Source organism: Lithobates pipiens, unplaced genomic scaffold (genome assembly GCF_037356315.1).
Source record: "Lithobates pipiens isolate NorthernLeopardFrog02 unplaced genomic scaffold, aLitPip1_a1.2 Scaffold_23, whole genome shotgun sequence".
In the NCBI taxonomy this organism is placed as follows: Eukaryota; Metazoa; Chordata; class Amphibia; order Anura; family Ranidae; genus Lithobates; species Lithobates pipiens.
Window position 1 is genome coordinate 146,824,038 of NW_027507785.1, and position 19,542 is coordinate 146,843,579.

Consider the following 19,542-nt stretch of genomic DNA (forward strand, 5'->3'; position numbering starts at 1 on the left):
TTCAAATGACTATGCGCATTAAAGAAGCAAAGTCCACATAACAAGATAAACATATTATTTTATCTCTGTGTGGCTACGTTATCCCTTTTGGATACATATCTGCTTTAATAAGAGGACATTGGGATCTGCCTTGTTAATATACTCATACCGTATATTGACAACACCAGTAGCAATGTCCCCACAGATTGTCTCAAGCCTGTTAGAACCAGTAGAATGTGCTTACTAGATACTGTTTACTTTGAAACACTATTGTCTGGGCTCCATGCTGACTAAAAGGGGGTGTGTACACTTCCTCTTGTGAGTGCCCTCCCCTTTAATGTATGTCATTTCCTGTGATGTCATTTTCTGTAATGAGGAAGTGCTTGCCTGTTGTGGAACATCGGTTCCTGTTTGTCATTCTTTTGGGTCGAATGAATAAAAAGCCCAAGGGTCTGGGCCCCCAGGGGCAGTCAGGCTGATGGAACTGAGAATGTAAGAAGGATGGTCATGTGTGTTCATTGGGATGAATGGTTTGAAAGGTAAGTATTATATCATTAAGATGGAAATGGGTGCTTATATGAGCACAGTAGATGTGGCTGTGTGCATAGCATACAGCCAGATTGCTACAACACTAACTGTGAATACTGCAGCTGCCTGCCTCTGGTATTGATAGGATCAGAAGAACACCAGAAATTGTATTGAAGGTAGCTTTAGGTGCAAACTGTGACGAGGACACAGTACACTACTGTAAATACTGCAGCTGCCTGCCTGTGGTGTTAATAGGATCAGAAGAAAACCAGCAATTGTCTTGAAGGTAGCTTTAGGTGCACACTGTGCAGAGGACACCGTACACTAACTGTAAATACTGCAGCTGCCTGTCTGTGGTATTAATAGGATCAGAAGAACATCAGCAATTGTCTTGAAAGTAGCTTTACGTGCACACTGTGCAGAGAGCACAGTACACTCACTGTAAATACTGCAAGTACTAAAATCATCTGCCTGCCTGTCAGTATATTAGGAAGAGAATAACAGGAACGGCTCTAGCTAAAGTGTGTATATATATATATATATATATATATATATATATATATATATATATATATATATATATTAGGGGTGCTGAAATTAATCGCTGCACCGATGCATCGCGATTCGGGTGTCCCCGATGCGTGCGACAGTATTAATCAATTACCGTGATGTCATTGCCCCGCCCCTCCCGGCACAGCACTCCGAGTGTATCCCCTGTTGTTTAAAATGCTCTCCGGCTCACTTCCAGCTCTCCTCATGTCAGCGTAGAATTCTCAGCCCTGCCCGCTGACTGTCACTATCAAATCAGAAGAGGCGGGCGGGGCTGAGAATTCCTGCTGACATCAGGAGAGACGTGAGCCTTGAAAGCAGAGAGGCGGGCAATGTCAGGACACAGTAGGGAGGGACTAATGAGGGAACTTGAGATACTCATTGGCAGAGAAGCTACTGCTTACTCAGCCAATGGGTGCACAGGGCAGCCTGTCCATCACATTCTTTGTACGTGATCTTCCTCTGCTGGGCTCTGCAATAGATGATGTCATCAGTCAGAGCCTGGCAGAGAAGTGAGCAGAGGAAGTTTTCTTTTCTTTTGTGAAATGTCTGAGCTATGACTGCACTGGCATCCCCAGCATCCCTTTAGATGAGAAAAAGCAACAGACAAGAAAAGTGAGAGGGGGATGATTCTTCTACAGAATTCCATATGGATCAAGCAGCCAGGTAAGGAGCACCAGTGCCCCCCTCCCCCACTGACTGGCAGTACCTCCAAACTGCCCCATTGGGCACCAGGACCCCTATCTCCCCTCACTAAGCACTTTAGCCTCCTATCTCTCCCCACTAGGCCCCAGGAACCCTCCCATCTCCCCTCACTAAGCACCAGGACCCCCATCTCTCCCCACTAATCACCCCCATGTCTCCCCACTAATCACCCCCATCTCTCCCCACTAAGCACCAGGACCCCCCATCTCTCCCCACTAATCACCCCCATCTCTCCCCACTAAGCACCAGGACCCCCATCTCTCCCCACTAATCACCCCCATCTCTTCCCACTAAGCACCAGGACCCCCCATCTCTCCCCACTAATCACCCCATCTCTCCCCACTAAGCACCAGGACCCCCCATCTCTCCCCACTAATCACCCCATCTCTCCACACTAAGCACCAGGACCCCCCATCTCTTCCCACTAATCACCCCCATCTCTCCCCACTAAGCACCAGGACCCCCCATCTCTCCCAACTAATCACCCCAATCTCTCCCCACTAAGCACCAGGACCTCCCATCTCTCCCCACTAAGCACCAGGACCCCCCTAATTGAGCACCAGTGATCCCTTTTGTCCTCCTTGAAAAAAATGGGGATATTTGTTATAGCGAAAAGCAAAAAATATTGTGTTTTTTTCAAAAGTGTTGCTTTTTTTTTTTGTTTATAGCGCAAAAAATAAAAACCACAGAGATGATCAAATACCACCAAAAGAAAACTCTATTTGTGGGGGAAAAAGGACATCAAAAATGACGTTCATTTTGTTTGGGTACAACGCCGCACGACTGCGCAATTGTCAGTTAAAGTAACAGTGCCAAATCGCAAAAAATGGCCTGGTCATTCAGCAGCCAAATTATAAACCACTTTGACCTACAGGTAAGCCTAGATTAAGGCTTACCAGTAGGTCCCCTAAGCCGCAGATATGCCGCGAGTGTTGGCTCCCATGCGCATGCTCCCATGCCCATGCGCCGGAGCAGTGAGACCCACGGAGACCCACCAAGAAGATGGACGCTTGGAACTACAGGGGACAGCGGTGACATCGCTGGCTCCTGTGTCAGGTAAGTGACACATAATGGACTACTATGCGATGCATAATAGTACATTATGCTTTACCTTTGCAGGGAATCAAAGAGGAAGTAGACCCATCAGGGTTTACTTCCTCTTTAAGGGAGTGAGGTTATTTTCAATTCAAAGTTCCAGTAAATCTCTTTATTAAAAGTCAGCAGCTACAAAAAAAGTGTATCTTCTTTTAATAAAAAGTCACTCACCTGTCCCACAATGCAGCGATGTGGCCACCCAAACCCTCCATTCTCTCCCCCGCCTGTCCACGGCGCTGGCAATACTACTGTGGGCATCCTGCATTCACAGCCGGGTGAGCATGTCTCACTGCGCTGTCCTGAATGGCCACGAAATCTTTTGGAACCTGTGATGTGTCCCAGAAGATTGCAGGGTGGAAGGGCCGCCTAGGCGGCCCAAGCAGAAATGGGAGTTCGTCAGTAATCGTGATGCATCGTGATGCATTGGGGAATCGTATCGAATCGCTGACCAGATAATCGTAATCGAATCGTTAGACTAGTGAAGATGCGCACCTCTAATATATATACACACATACACACAAACACCTAGGATGCATATACAGTGCCTTGCGAAAGTATTCGGCCCCCTTGAACTTTTCAACCTTTTGCCACATTTTAGGCTTCAAACATAAAGATATAAAATTTTAATTTTTTGTGAAGAATCACCATCAAGTGGGACACAATTGTGAGGTGGAACGAAATCTATTGGATATTTTAAACTTTTTTAGCAAATAAAATACTGAAAAGTGGTGCGTGCAAAATTATTTGGCCCCTTTACTTTCAGTGCAGCAAACTCACTCCAGAAGTTCAGCGAGAATCTCTGAATGATCCAATGTTGTCCTAAATGACTGATGGTGATAAATAGAATCCACCTGTGTGTAATCAAGTCTCTGTATAAATGCACCTACTCTGTGATAGTCTCAGGGTTCTGTTGAAAGCGCAGAGAGGATCATGAAGACCAAGGAACACACCAGGCAGGTCCGTAATACTGTTGTGGAGAAGTTTAACCACTTGGTTCCCACACTACGTCTATTGACGTCATGGGGTTTCGGTGGTTATATCTAAATGATGCCTGAGGCCACAGACATCATTCAGATATTGCCGTTTTCAGCCGGCGATTCCCTACACCATAAGAATGATCATAGCGGCTGTTCCGCCGCTTGATTGTTCTTACGGGCGGCGGGAGGGGATGCCCCCCCTCCCGCCGCCCTCCGGTGCTTCTACCGACTCACCGTTTCCATCGGTGAGTCGGTCACAGGATCCCCTGGCCCCAGCAAGTAATCATAGAGATTTCTGGTTGACTAGATTGTCCCCGGAGTCTCTATGATCGTTCGGAGGCCGGGTGTGATGTTATGACGTCACGCCCGGCCTCGGTATTCAAATTAACGGCGCCGATCTGGCTAGGAAGCCAGGATCGTTTTTTTCTTCTTTTTATTCTTCCCAGCCTAGAGGTGAGATATGGGGTCTTATTGACCCCATATTTCACTGTAAATAGGTCCGATTGTGCCATATTCCTATTACAAAGGATGTTTACATTCCTTGTAATAGGAATAAAAGTCATCAATTTTTTATTTTTATTTTTTTAAGTGTAAAACTAAAAAAATAAAATTACCGATAAAAAATTTTTTTTTGTTAAAGCGCCCCTGTCCCCGTGAGCTCGCACACAGAAGCGAACGCATACGTAAGTCCCGCCCACATATGAAAACGGTGTTCAAACCACACATGTGAGGTATCGCCACGATCGTTAGAGTGAGAGCAATAATTCTAGCCCTAGACCTCCTCTGTAACCCAAAATATGTAACCAGTAAAAAAATTTAAAGCGTCGCCTATGGGGATTTTTAAATACCAAAGTTTGGTGCCATTCCACGAGCGCGTGCAATTTTTAAAGCGTGACATGTTGGGTATCTATTTACTCGGCATATCCATCTCTTTCACATTATGCAAAAAATTGGGCTTACTTTACTGTTTTTTTTTTAAGCATGAAACAGTTTTTTTTCTGAAAAAACACGCTCGAAAGATAAAAAGTTGCAATGAGCGCCATTGTATTCTCTAGGGTCTTTGCTAAAAAAAACATATATAATGTTTGGGGGTTCTATGTAATTTTCTAGCAAAAAAATTAGGAATTTTACATGTGGGAGAGAAATGTCAGAATTGGCCTGGGTGCGAAGTGGTTAAAGCCGGATTTGGATACAAAAAGATTTCCCAAGCTTTAAACATCCCAAGGAGCACTGTGCAAGTGATCATTTTGAAATGGAAGGAGTATCAGACCACTGCAAATCTACCAAGACCTGGCCGTCCCTCTAAACTTTCAGCTCAGACAAGGAGAAGACTGATCAGAGATGCAGCCAAGAGGCCCATGATCACTCTGGATGAACTGCAGAGAACTACAGCTGAGGTGGGAGAGTCTGTCCATAGGACAACAATCAGTCATACACTGCACAAATCTGGCCTTTATGGAAGATTGGCAAGAAGAAAGCCATTTCTCAAAGATATCCATAAAAAGTCTCGTCTAAAGTTTTCCACAAGCCACCTGGGAGACACACAACACATGTGGAAGAAGGTGCTCTGGTCAGATGAAACCAAAATCGAACTTTTTGCCCACAATGCAAAACGAAATGTTTGGCGTGAAAGCAACACAGCTGATCACCCTCAACACACCATCCCCACTGTCAAACATGGTGGTGGCAGCATCATAGTTTGGGCCTGCTTTTCTTCAGCAGGGACAGGGAAGATGGTTAAAATTGAGGGGAAGATGGATGCAGCCAAATACAGGACCATTCTGGATGAAAACCTGTTGGAGTCTGCAAAAGACCTGAAACTGAGACGGAGAGTTATCTTCCAACAAGACAATGATCCCAAACATACAGCAAAATCTACAAAGGAATGGTTCACAAATAAACGTATCCAGGTGTTAGAATGGCCAAGTCAAAGTCCAGACCTGAATCCAATCGAGAATCTGTGGAAAGAGCTGAAAACTGCTGTTCACAAATGCTCTCCATCCAACCTCACTGAGCTCGAGCTGTTTTGCAAGGAAAAATGGGCAAGAATTTCAGTCTCTCGATGTGCAAAACTGATAGAGACATACCCCAAGTGACTTGCAGCTGTAATCGCAGCAAAAGGTGGCTCTACAAAGTATTAACGCAAGGGGGCCGAATAATTTTGCATGCCCCACTTTTCATTTTTTTTATTAGTTAAAAAAGTTTCAAAAATCCAATAGATTTCGTTCCACTTCACAATTGTGTCCCACTTGTTGGTGATTCTTCACAAAAAATTCAAATTTAATATCTTTATGTTTGAAGCCTGAAATGTGGCAAAAGGTTGAAAAGTTCAAGGGGGCCGAATACTTTCGCAAGGCATTGTACATCTGCCATACACTAACTGCAGCTCACTGACTCACCTGCCTATTCTATCTAACTTAAATAAAATAACACTGTCTCTCTGTCTATGCCTCTCTGCCGACGCAACACACTACACAAGGCCACCACGCAGGCGGCCTTATATAGTGTGCGGCGTGTACTAAATCCCCTGAGCCATAATTGACCAAAGCCACCCTGGCTTTGGCCTATTAAGGCTCTCTGCTCTGTACAGACAGCACCAGGGGCGTTGCTAGGTGGCAATAGGACCAGGGGCTCCAGCCTGAAGTCCAAGGCCAGAAACGTGGGGGTGTTGTACGCGACGCAGGTTTGGCCATGACACTGACGGTAGTGACCTACATACACTGACCTACCTACACTCACCTGCCTGACCTACATACACTGGACATAGTGACCTACCTACACCCTCCTGCCTGACCTATATACACTGGACATTTACATACACTGACCTACATACACTAATGGTAGTGACCTACCTACACTGACTGACCTACACATACACTGACCTGCCTACACTGACATTAACATACACTGACCTACCTTCACTGATTTACCTACACTGACCCACATACACTGTCTGACCTACCTCAGCTGTGGTGTGCGGTGTCACAGCAGCCAATCCTCAGAGGAGAAGCCGAGGAGGAGAGGAGAGCGGCACGCCCGAGTGCCAAGCGGGGATGTGGCGTGGAAGCCGCTTTGTAATTTCCGCTTTCTGGATCCAACAGCGCCTATGATGGATGTCACACATACCGCGGTCCCGGCAATTGGACCAGTGGGACGTCCATCATAAACGTGCAGGCTCCAGATTGTCCCGGCGTTCGCCGTGCCGCTCGGGGCTAGCAATGGAGACCCTGCAGAGCTGACACTCGGGCTTTAGGGGGTTACATTCGGGGCTTCAGCCCCCCCTAGCCACCCCCTCCCGGTGCCCCTGGACAGTGCTGTGATTGGCCAAGCATGCGGGTCATAGTGTATGCTTGGGCAATCATCAGCCAGCAATGCACTGCGATGCCACATTGAATTGTGGGCCGTGATGCACCACTCGAATTTGGCACGAACGGGCCATAACGTTTGCAATTTGATGAAAAACCAAACAAGCAATGTTATAGTTGAACATGGGTTTGACGCAAACTTTAATCTCATCCCTACTCCAGAGTATAGGATCAGACCACAGAAACCCTTCTTCAATTTGCAAGGATAGAAGGGAAAGGGGATTTAGGAAAAAGGGCGGATTGCCCCCAGAAACAACTATAAACAAAGAACTCTATAAACTGGCGACTTTCTTCCAACAGATACTCCAGATGTGGCAGCATGTAGTATCCGACAGGACTCCTCAGCAACTAAGAGGTCCAACTGGAGCAGACAGAAGCAACTTGATGTGGTTCAACAATAAAAGTCTGGATGTGGGATCTGAACCATCTTTCCACCAGGCCCTTATATTTTACTGGATCACATCTGACTCCACCATCCAGCCTTGCTGACCACCACTCTTTCACTATGAATAGATCTCCCCAGGCTCCAATTTTCTTTGACTGGTTGGAACTCCTCCCAAAGCTGGGGCTTTTACCTCTTTTCCAGAAAGTTTGGGGATGTACATAAAATCCCATACTGCTTCTTTACACCAGGTGACTCTTTTTTTTTCTTCTCATAAACGTTTTATTGAGAATTTTCAGGATACAGAATATAAAATGGGGGAAGCAAAGAAATTTCAGGATACAGAATATAAAGTAAGGGGATAGGGAAAACAGAGTGTACATCTTGTACAGGTTTAAACTTACATGCTCATTGTGTTGTTATCTAGACTAGGGATGAGCTGAACACCCCCCGGTTCGGTTCGCACCAGAACTTTCGAACGGACCCCAAATTCGTACGAACTTTAGAACCCCATTGAAGTCTATGGGACTCGAACGTTCAAAATTAAAAGTGCTAATTTTAACAGCTAATATGCAAGATACTGTCCTAAAAAGGGTTTGGGGACCTGGCTCCTGCCCCAGGGGACATGGGTCAATGCCTAAAATGTTTTTAAAAATGGCCGTTTTGGCGGGAGCACTGATTTTAATGACGATTAAAGTGAAAAAAAAAAGGTGAAATATTCCTTTAAATATGGTGCCTGGGGGGTGTCTGTAGTATGCCTGTGAAGTGCCACATGTTTCCCGTGTTTAGAACAGTCCCTGCACAAAATGACATTAAACGGAAATAACATCATTTAAAACTGCTTGCGGTTTTAATGTTATATCTGGTTCCTGCAATATGGTTGAAAATCATTGAGAAAAATGGCATGGGTAGCCCTCCCTGCCCATTACCAGCCCCTTTGGGTCTTGTACGCATATTAAGGGGAACCCCGTACCCATATTAAAAAAAGGAAATGCGTGTGGCCCCCAGGCCCTATATACTCAGAACAGCAGTATACAGGCAGTGCAAACAAGACAGGGATTGTGTAGGTTTGTTGTGTTAAGTTGAATCTGTTTGTAATTTTCAACTGGTACATTTTTAAAGTGTAGCTCCAGTCATAAAAACTATTTTTAAGCTTTTTGGAAAACATAGGGAAGGGTTATCACCCCTGTATAATTTGTTTTGTCGTACATCTTTTTTCATCTCACTTGCTGTTGTCTCCTTCCGTTTGCAAGTAGGAGATGTTTGTAAGTTGGATGCTTGAAAGTAGGGGCCTGCCCTATATGCTCTGCAGAAATGGCGGAACAAGGTGTTGGTTTTACCACAACATTGTAAGCCCTCAAAGTGACTCTTGGTGGGTGCTGGAGCGCCCTGCTGTGAACGATTATATCAAGAATTGTAATTACATGCCATTGTTGAACAGTGGTAGAAAAATTGACCTTTGGTGGTTGTGGTGCTGGTGCCGCAACACTATAAGTCCTCACAGTTACTCTGGGTGGGCACAGGAACGGGCCCTCCTGTGAAATATTATATTAAGAATTGTAATTACATGTCCGTGTTAAACAGGGGCAGAAAAATTGGGCCTTAGGCACGGGTGCTGGTGTCACGACACTGCAACCTCTCCCATATACTCTAGTTTTATTGCAGGAATTAGCCCTGCTGCAAAGCATTGCATCAAAAATTGTAATTAAATGCCCCTGTTAAACAGGGGCAGAAAAATTGAGCCTTAGGCACTGGTGCTGGTGCCACCACACTGCAACCTCTTCCATATACTCTAGTTTTATTGCAGGAATTAGCCCTGCTGCAAAGCATTGCATCAAAAATTGTAATTAAACGCCCCTGTTAAACAGGGGCAGAAAAATTGGGCTGATGGCATCACCCAGAACCAGAAATGTTCTTCCAACATATCAGCGGAGGAGGAAGAGGATAGACAATCAACATAACAGGACAGTCACTCAGCATCAGCATAGGCAGTCTTCAAGGGATGTGATATTTCAAAAAAAATTATTCGGTTACATCAGCTTCAGGTGCTTGGTAGCTGTGGGTGATCCAAGACTGATTCATCTTGATGAAGGTCAGTCGATCAACTGATTCGGTGGACAGGCGCACCCTGTGATCGGTAACAAAGCCACCAGCAGCACTGAAGGTGCGTTCCGAAAGAACGCTGGATGCAGGATAGGCCAGTAGCTCAATTGCATACTGTGCAAGCTCTCGCCAGTGATCCATCCTCAAGACCCAGTAAGCCAGAGGATTTTCGGTGGGAAAGGTGTCCAAGTCTGACCTTGCCCCTAGGTATTCCTGCACCATGTAAATCAGACGCTGGCGAAGGTTGCTGGAACCGATCATACCTTGGGGCTGCGGACTAAAAAATTGTCTGAAAGCATCAGTCAGATGGCCACCGTCTCCACCGCTCCTTCTGACCGATGCCTCAGCAACACGTTTTCCAGGACCAGGAGTTTGTAACCTCCCAGTCTCTGGGAACGCGTTGCACAGACCTTTCTGCAAGGCCTCCCGGAGATGTCTCATCCTCTGCTCCCTCTACGATGGCAAGATAAGGTCGGCAACCTTACCCTTGTACCGTGGATCAAGCAGAGTGGCCAGCCAGTAATAGTCCCTCTCCTTGATCCGAAGAATACAAGGATCCTTCCACAGGCTTTGCAGGATCAGGGAGGCCATGCAGCGTAGGTTAGCATTCGGTCCGGAGTTCTCTGGGTCACTAAGGGCAACATGATCCGCAGCTACCTCCTCCCAGCCATGTACAAGTCCACGTGTTTCTTGGGACTGTGAATCATCCCTACAAGACTGCTGCTGCTGATGCTGAGTGCCAGCCTCCACCTCCATGATGGGTGGCACAGCAGGAACACTGTCTGGATAAAGGGGGCCTTGAGAGGCAAGGAAGTCCTCCTCTTCCTGCCTCTGTTCTGCCTCAAGTGCCCTGTCCATTATTCCACGCAGCGTATGCTCCAAGAGGTGGACAAGAGGTACAGTGTCACTGATGCATGCACTGTCACTGCTCACCATCCTTGTGGCCTCCTCAAACGGTGACAGGACAGTGCATGCATCCCTGATCATGCCCCACTGGCGTGGTGAGAAAAAACTGAGCTCCCCTGACCCTGTCCTGGTGCCGTAGTCGCACAGGTACTCATTGATGGCCCTCTGCTGCGTGTGCAGCCGCTGCAGCATGGCCAACGTTGAGTTCCACCTGGTGGGCATGTCACATATAAGGCGGTTTTTGGGCAGGTTCAACTCCTTTTGGAGCTCAGGCAGCCGAGCACAGGCATTAAATGATCAGCGGAAATGCACACAGACTTTCCTGGCCTGCTTCAGGACATCCTGTAAGCCGGGGTACCTGCCCAAGAACCGCTGCACCACCAGGTTAAGGACGTGAGCTACACAGGGCACATGGGTCAGTTGTCCCTGTCGGAGGGCGGAAAGGAGGTTGGTGCCATTGTCGCAAACCACCATTCCTGGCTTAAGCTGGCGTGGCGTCAACCACCTCTCGGCCTGCCCCTGCAGAGCTGACAAAACATCCGCCCCAGTGTGGCTCCTGTCCCCCAAACAAACCAGCGCAAGCATGGCATGGTATAGTTTTGCCTGCGTATTTGCATAGCCCCTGGAACGCCTACGGAGCACCGCTGGTTCTGAGGACAGAGCACTGGAAGAGGCCATGGAGGAAGAAGAAGAGGAGGGGGTGGAGGAGAGAGGTGTGTCACAACCAATAGTAGCCTTTTGGAGGAGTGGTGGTGGAACAACCTCCAACACTACTGCACCTTGTCCTGCATCTTTCCCAGCTGCCAGAAGAGTGACCCAATGGGCCGTGAAAGACAGGTAACGTCCCTGTCCATGCCTGCTGGACCATGAGTCAGCGGTAATATGCACCTTACCGCTGACCGCCCTGTCCAGCGAGGCAAGGACATTGCCTTCCACATGCCGGTAGAGAGCCGGAATCGCATTTGGGGACCTGCCACTGAGGAACCGCACATTGTACAAACTCACGGAAGGGGGCCGAGTCTACCAACTGAAAAGGCAGCAGTTGAAGTGCTAGCAATTTAGCCAAGCTAGCATTCAACCACTGGGTATGTGGATGGCTGGGAGTGAACTTCTTTCGCCGGTCCAGCAGCTGGGGCAGGGACATTTGCCTGCTATAATCGGACGTGGGTGTACTGCTAGCAGAGTGCCCGGAAGCACTTGGCCTTGACACACCTAATTCTACACCTTCATTCCTCTCAGAGCAGGTTTCAGAGAGGACTGAAGGTCTAGTGGGGTTGGAGATGCCAGCTGATGAGGAGCAAGGAGAGGTCCGCTTTGTTCTTTGGTGTGGGTCTTTGAGGTACGCTTGCCAACGAGCTGCATGGCAGGTCAACATATGTCTGGTCAAGCATGTGGTGCCCAAGCGGCTGATGTTTTGGCCACGCGAGATACGCTTGAGACATATGTTGCAAATAGCAGCGGTGCGATCTGATGCACTCGTCTCAAAAAAGGCCCACACCAAAGAACTTTTAGAATAACGCACAGAGACAGCGCCCTGCACAGGTGGAGCTCTGCGGTGTGATTCAGTTGGTGTGCTGCCCCTAAGCTGGCCCCCGGAGGGCATCCTGCCTCGTTGGACATGTGCCTCCTCCTCCTCCTCCTCTCTCCTGCCAGGCACCCACGTGGAGTCAGTGCCCTCATCATCCCCTCCCTCTTCATCGCTGTAGCAAACCTGGCAATATGCTGCAGCTTGTGGAACATGACTGCCAGATTGCTGTCCTTCTTGAGCATCCCCTCTCTCTGCATTCACGCTACTGCCTTCCTCTAGCTGAGTGTCATCATCAGAGCCTACAAAACACTGGGCATCCTCCTGGAGCATGTACCCAACACTGTGCTCAAAGAGTTCAGGAGACTCCTCAGGAGGACATGGTGGGTCTGGGGAAGGAGTCACTGATGATGACATTGAGACGAGGGAAGACAATGCGTTGGCAGCTGCTTTGCTAGTACCCTGAGACTGGGTGAGAGAGGATGAGGAGGATGAAGAGGGCTTGGTCATCCACTCTACCAAGTCGTTGGCATGTTGCGGTTCAACATGTCCAGCTGCCGAAAAGAAGGACAAGCGTGTCCCATGGCCACGTGCTGATGACAATGCACCGCGTCCACGACCAGCACTGTTGTCTCTAGACACAGAGCCTGCTTGCCCTCCTTTATCGGCTCGCGCCTGTCTGCCTCTCCTTGCTGGCCTTCCAGACATGGTAATGGCCTGAAGGGAGTTGGGTAAAACAGCAGTTGGGTAGTGTATATTGTGCTGGAGGCACACAACACCCACTAACTCCTGCAGATGCCTTTATTATAGAACACCAGAGATAAAGGGGTATACTGTAATGGAGTCACACAACACCCACGAAGCCCTGCAGATGGCTCTATTAGAGAACAGCAATAAAGGGTAGATACAGGTGTATATTGTGCTGGAGGCACAAAACACCCACTAACTCCTGCAGATGCCTTTATTATAGAACACCAGAGATAAAGGGGTATATACAGATGTATACTGTGCTGTGCTGGAGGCAGACACAACTTCCAATAACTCCTGCAGATGGCAAGTGGGCTCAAATAGAGAAGAGCTATGTAGGTGGATATAGCGGTGTGTACTGGGTACAGAGCACGCAGACAGCACGCACAAGCTCCTAACACTACTGACTGCAAGCTCTATTATAAAAGATATATCACTAGCTATATAGGTGAGGTGAATATAGCGGTGTATACTGCGGTCAGGGCACGCAGACAACAACCACTACAGAAGAGCAAGATCGAAAATCGGCCGATAACGATCGGTGTATACTGTGTTGAAGGTACACAGAACACCCACTAACTGCTTCAGACGCCAACACACTACACAAGGCCGCTGCGCTGGCGGCCTTATATAGTGTGGGGCGTGTACTACACAGCCTGAGCTATGATTGGCCACAGGCATTCTGCCTGTGGCCAATCATGGCTCTCCTCGCTGCTGGCGCTGTGATTGGCCAAGCATGCGGGGTCACAGTGCATGCGTGGCCAATCATGAGCCAGCAATGCACTGCGATGACGCAGTGCATTGTGGGGTGTGAGCGCCACACGAATTTGGCGCGAACGGCCCATAACGTTCGGAATTCGCCGAACGGGCAAACAGCCGATGTTCGAGTCGAACATATGTTCGACTCGAACACGAAGCTCATCCCTAATCTAGACATAGATTTCTAGAGAACAGAGATATAACACGCAACATAATCATACACAACATAACATTTTAAGACAAACCCTTCCAGCGTGGTGATTACTTGACATAGTACATTTATATAGTGCTAGTGATGGCCGAACGGTTCGCCCGGCGGTCGTTTCGCGGCGAATTTCCGACTTTCGCCGTCCGCGGGTTCGAACGCCTTTTTCCGTCGTTCGCCCCGGCGGACTTACGTGTTTAATGTATACAAGAACTTTAACCTTTCGTGACACGTTTATCATGTGTTACAGGACAACCAATTGAGACATGACAGCTCATGGACACTTGGACATTCCCCCTAACCTATAAATACACCCGATCCGGTGGCCATTTTACATTCTTTCTTCTGTCACTGTAGGGAAAGGATCCTGTGTGGAGTAGGGACAGAGAAAACGCTAGCTATTTGGTACACAAAAGTTCTTTTCAGGACTGGTATAGGTGTTAGGTCAGCAGCCTGAGTTTCTTTTGTCAGTTTAGATAAAGGGACAGAGCGCTGTATGCTGCTATTTTAGGGACAGCTCAGCCAGATTAGTCTTTCTTCATCATCATCATCATCATCATCATTAGCTGTTACTATCAGGTCCACAAAAGAGCTGTTCCAGCTAATCGTTCCAGCCTACTCTTTTTTGCCAATTTGTATAGGGACAGGCAGGAAGCAGTGTGTCAGGCAGTGAGGATAATTTTAAAGACTTGCTGTTACTATTAGTTCCACAAAGGTTCTTTTCAGGACTGGTATCAGTGGTACGGTAATAGGCTTGTACACGTATAATATTCTTTCTTCCAAATATAGAAAGAATATTATACTTGACTGCTGCCCTTCTGCTGCAGTCTGCTAATCATTCACAACTCACTTGTTCCACAAAGCTCTTTATCAGGACTGGTAACTTGGTCTGTCTAGGGTGCTACGGTACATAGGCTTGGGTGCGGTACAGTCTGCTGTTCTGTAAGGACCGCTATCGGTCCACAATACATAGGGTTGCCGTGCACTACTGCTGACCGCTGCCCTATACTGCAGCAGTCCTTCAGCGGTATAGGGACTGACGCACAGTCTGCTAAACACTAATACACAACCTGCTTGGTCCACAAAAGTTCTTATAAGGACTGGTAACTTGGTATAGGGTGCTACGGTACATAGGCCTGAGTGCAGTACAGTCTGCTGTTCTGTAAGGACCGCTATCGGTCCACAATACATAGGGTTGCCGTGCACTACTGCTGACCGCTGCCCTATACTGCAGCAGTCCTTCATTGGTATAGGGACTGACGTACAGTCTGCTAATCACTAACACACAACCTGCTTGGTCCACAAAAGTTCTTATAAGGACTGGTAACTTGGTATAGGGTGCTACGGTACATAGGCCTGAGTGCAGTACAGTCTGCTGTTCTGTAAGGACCGCTATCGGTCCACAATACATAGGGTTGCCGTGCACTACTGCTGACCGCTGCCCTATACTGCAGCAGTCCTTCATTGGTATAGGGACTGACGTACAGTCTGCTAATCACTAACACACAACCTGCTTGGTCCACAAAAGTTCTTATAAGGACTGGTAACTTGGTATAGGGTGCTACGGTACATAGGCCTGAGTGCGTTACAGTCTGCTGTTCTGTAAGGACCGCTATCGGTCCACAATACATAGGGTTGCCGTGCACTACTGCTGACCGCTGCCCTATACTGCAGCAGTCCTTCAGCGGTATAGGGACTGACGCACAGTCTGCTAAACACTAACACACAACCTGCTTGGTCCACAAAAGTTTTTATAAGGACTGGTAACTTGGTATAGGGTGCTACGGTACATAGGCCTGAGTGCAGTACAGTCTGCTGTTCTGTAAGGACCGCTATCGGTCCACAATACATAGGGTTGCCGTGCACTACTGCTGACCGCTGCCCTATACTGCAGCAGTCCTTCATTGGTATAGGGACTGACGTACAGTCTGCTAATCACTAACACACAACCTGCTTGGTCCACAAAAGTTCTTATAAGGACTGGTAACTTGGTATAGGGTGCTACGGTACATAGGCCTGAGTGCGTTACAGTCTGCTGTTCTGTAAGGACCGCTATCGGTCCACAATACATAGGGTTGCCGTGCACTACTGCTGACCGCTGCCCTATACTGCAGCAGTCCTTCATTGGTATAGGGACTGACGTACAGTCTGCTAATCACTAACACACAACCTGCTTGGTCCACAAAAGTTCTTATAAGGACTGGTAACTTGGTATAGGGTGCTACGGTACATAGGCCTGAGTGCGTTACAGTCTGCTGTTCTGTAAGGACCGCTATCGGTCCACAATACATAGGGTTGCCGTGCACTACTGCTGACCGCTGCCCTATACTGCAGCAGTCCTTCATTGGTATAGGGACTGACGTACAGTCTGCTAATCACTAACACACAACCTGCTTGGTCCACAAAAGTTCTTATAAGGACTGGTAACTTGGTATAGGGTGCTACGGTACATAGGCCTGAGTGCGTTACAGTCTGCTGTTCTGTAAGGACCGCTATCGGTCCACAATACATAGGGTTGCCGTGCACTACTGCTGACCGCTGCCCTATACTGCAGCAGTCCTTCAGCGGTATAGGGACTGACGCACAGTCTGCTAAACACTAACACACAACCTGCTTGGTCCACAAAAGTTTTTATAAGGACTGGTAACTTGGTATAGGGTGCTACGGTACATAGGCCTGAGTGCGTTACAGTCTGCTGTTCTGTAAGGACCGCTATCGGTCCACAATACATAGGGTTGCCGTGCACTACTGCTGACCGCTGCCCTATACTGCAGCAGTCCTTCATTGGTATAGGGACTGACGTACAGTCTGCTAATCACTAACACACAACCTGCTTGGTCCACAAAAGTTCTTATAAGGACTGGTAACTTGGTATAGGGTGCTACGGTACATAGGCCTGAGTGCGTTACAGTCTGCTGTTCTGTAAGGACCGCTATCGGTCCACAATACATAGGGTTGCCGTGCACTACTGCTGACCGCTGCCCTATACTGCAGCAGTCCTTCAGCGGTATAGGGACTGACGCACAGTCTGCTAAACACTAACACACAACCTGCTTGGTCCACAAAAGTTTTTATAAGGACTGGTAACTTGGTATAGGGTGCTACGGTACATAGGCCTGAGTGCAGTACAGTCTGCTGTTCTGTAAGGACCGCTATCGGTCCACAATACATAGGGTTGCCGTGCACTACTGCTGACCGCTGCCCTATACTGCAGCAGTCCTTCATTGGTATAGGGACTGACGTACAGTCTGCTAATCACTAACACACAACCTGCTTGGTCCACAAAAGTTCTTATAAGGACTGGTAACTTGGTATAGGGTGCTACGGTACATAGGCCTGAGTGCGTTACAGTCTGCTGTTCTGTAAGGACCGCTATCGGTCCACAATACATAGGGTTGCCGTGCACTACTGCTGACCGCTGCCCTATACTGCAGCAGTCCTTCATTGGTATAGGGACTGACGTACAGTCTGCTAATCACTAACACACAACCTGCTTGGTCCACAAAAGTTCTTATAAGGACTGGTAACTTGGTATAGGGTGCTACGGTACATAGGCCTGAGTGCGTTACAGTCTGCTGTTCTGTAAGGACCGCTATCGGTCCACAATACATAGGGTTGCCGTGCACTACTGCTGACCGCTGCCCTATACTGCAGCAGTCCTTCATTGGTATAGGGACTGACGTACAGTCTGCTAATCACTAACACACAACCTGCTTGTTCCACAAAAGTTCTTATAAGGACTGGTAACTTGGTATAGGGTGCTACGGTACATAGGCTTGAGTGCGGTACAGTCTGCTGTTCTGTAAGGACCGCTATCGGTCCACAATAGATAGGGTTGACGTGCACCACTGCTGACCGCTGCCCTATACTGCAGCAGTCCTTCAGCGGTATAGGGACTGACGTACAGTCTGCTAAACACTAATACACAACCTGCTTGGTCCACAAAAGTTCTTATAAGGACTGGTAACTTGGTATAGGGTGCTACGGTACATAGGCTTGAGTGCGGTACAGTCTGCTGTTCTGTAAGGACCGCTATCGGTCCACAATAGATAGGGTTGACGTGCACCACTGCTGACCGCTGCCCTATACTGCAGCAGTCCTTCAGCGGTATAGGGACTGACGTACAGTCTGCTAAACACTAATACACAACCTGCTTGGTCCACAAAAGTTCTTATAAGGACTGGTAACTTGGTATAGGGTGCTACGGTACATAGGCTTGAGTGCGGTACAGTCTGCTGTTCTGTAAGGACCGCTATCGGTCCACAATAGATAGGGTTGACGTGCACCACTGCTGACCGCTGCCCTATACTGCAGCAGTCCTTCAGCGGTATAGGGACTGACGTACAGTCTGCTAAACACTAATACACAACCTGCTTGGTCCACAAAAGTTCTTATAAGGACTGGTAACTTGGTATAGGGTGCTACGGTACATAGGCTTGAGTGCGGTACAGTCTGCTGTTCTGTAAGGACCGCTATCGGTCCACAATAGATAGGGTTGACGTGCACCACTGCTGACCGCTCACCTATACTGCAGCAGTCCTTCAGCGGTATAGGGACTGACGTACAGTCTGCTAATCACTAACACACAACCTGCTTGTTCCACAAAAGTTCTTATAAGGACTGGTAACTTGGTATAGGGTGCTACGGTACATAGGCTTGAGTGCGGTACAGTCTGCTGTTCTGTAAGGACCGCTATCGGTCCACAATAGATAGGGTTGACGTGCACCACTGCTGACCGCTGCCCTATACTGCAGCAGTCCTTCAGCGGTATAGGGACTGACGTACAGTCTGCTAAACACTAATACACAACCTGCTTGGTCCACAAAAGTTCTTATAAGGACTGGTAACTTGGTATAGGGTGCTACGGTACATAGGCTTGAGTGCGGTACAGTCTGCTGTTCTGTAAGGACCGCTATCGGTCCACAATAGATAGGGTTGACGTGCACCACTGCTGACCGCTGCCCTATACTGCAGCAGTCCTTCAGCGGTATAGGGACTGACGTACAGTCTGCTAAACACTAATACACAACCTGCTTGGTCCACAAAAGTTCTTATAAGGACTGGTAACTTGGTATAGGGTGCTACGGTACATAGGCTTGAGTGCGGTACAGTCTGCTGTTCTGTAAGGACCGCTATCGGTCCACAATAGATAGGGTTGACGTGCACCACTGCTGACCGCTCACCTATACTGCAGCAGTCCTTCAGCGGTATAGGGACTGACGTACAGTCTGCTAATCACTAACACACAACCTGCTTGTTCCACAAAAGTTCTTATAAGGACTGGTAACTTGGTATAGGGTGCTACGGTACATAGGCTTGAGTGCGGTACAGTCTGCTGTTCTGTAAGGACCGCTATCGGTCCACAATAGATAGGGTTGACGTGCACCACTGCTGACCGCTGCCCTATACTGCAGCAGTCCTTCAGCGGTATAGGGACTGACGTACAGTCTGCTAAACACTAATACACAACCTGCTTGGTCCACAAAAGTTCTTATAAGGACTGGTAACTTGGTATAGGGTGCTACGGTACATAGGCTTGAGTGCGGTACAGTCTGCTGTTCTGTAAGGACCGCTATCGGTCCACAATAGATAGGGTTGACGTGCACCACTGCTGACCGCTGCCCTATACTGCAGCAGTCCTTCAGCGGTATAGGGACTGACGTACAGTCTGCTAAACACTAATACACAACCTGCTTGGTCCACAAAAGTTCTTATAA

General features: G+C 48.0%; 1 protein-coding gene across 1 annotated transcript in view; it reads left to right on the top strand.

The window, feature by feature from the left end:
* Positions 1 to 1,503: 1,503 nt before the first annotated feature.
* OMD (osteomodulin) overlaps positions 1,504 to 19,542 on the top strand; it is a 125,117-nt gene continuing 107,078 nt past the window's right edge. The window contains exon 1 of the mRNA XM_077452475.1: positions 1,504 to 1,722. The gene's annotated coding sequence lies outside the window, so the exon portion shown is untranslated. The remainder of the gene's footprint in view (positions 1,723 to 19,542) is intronic.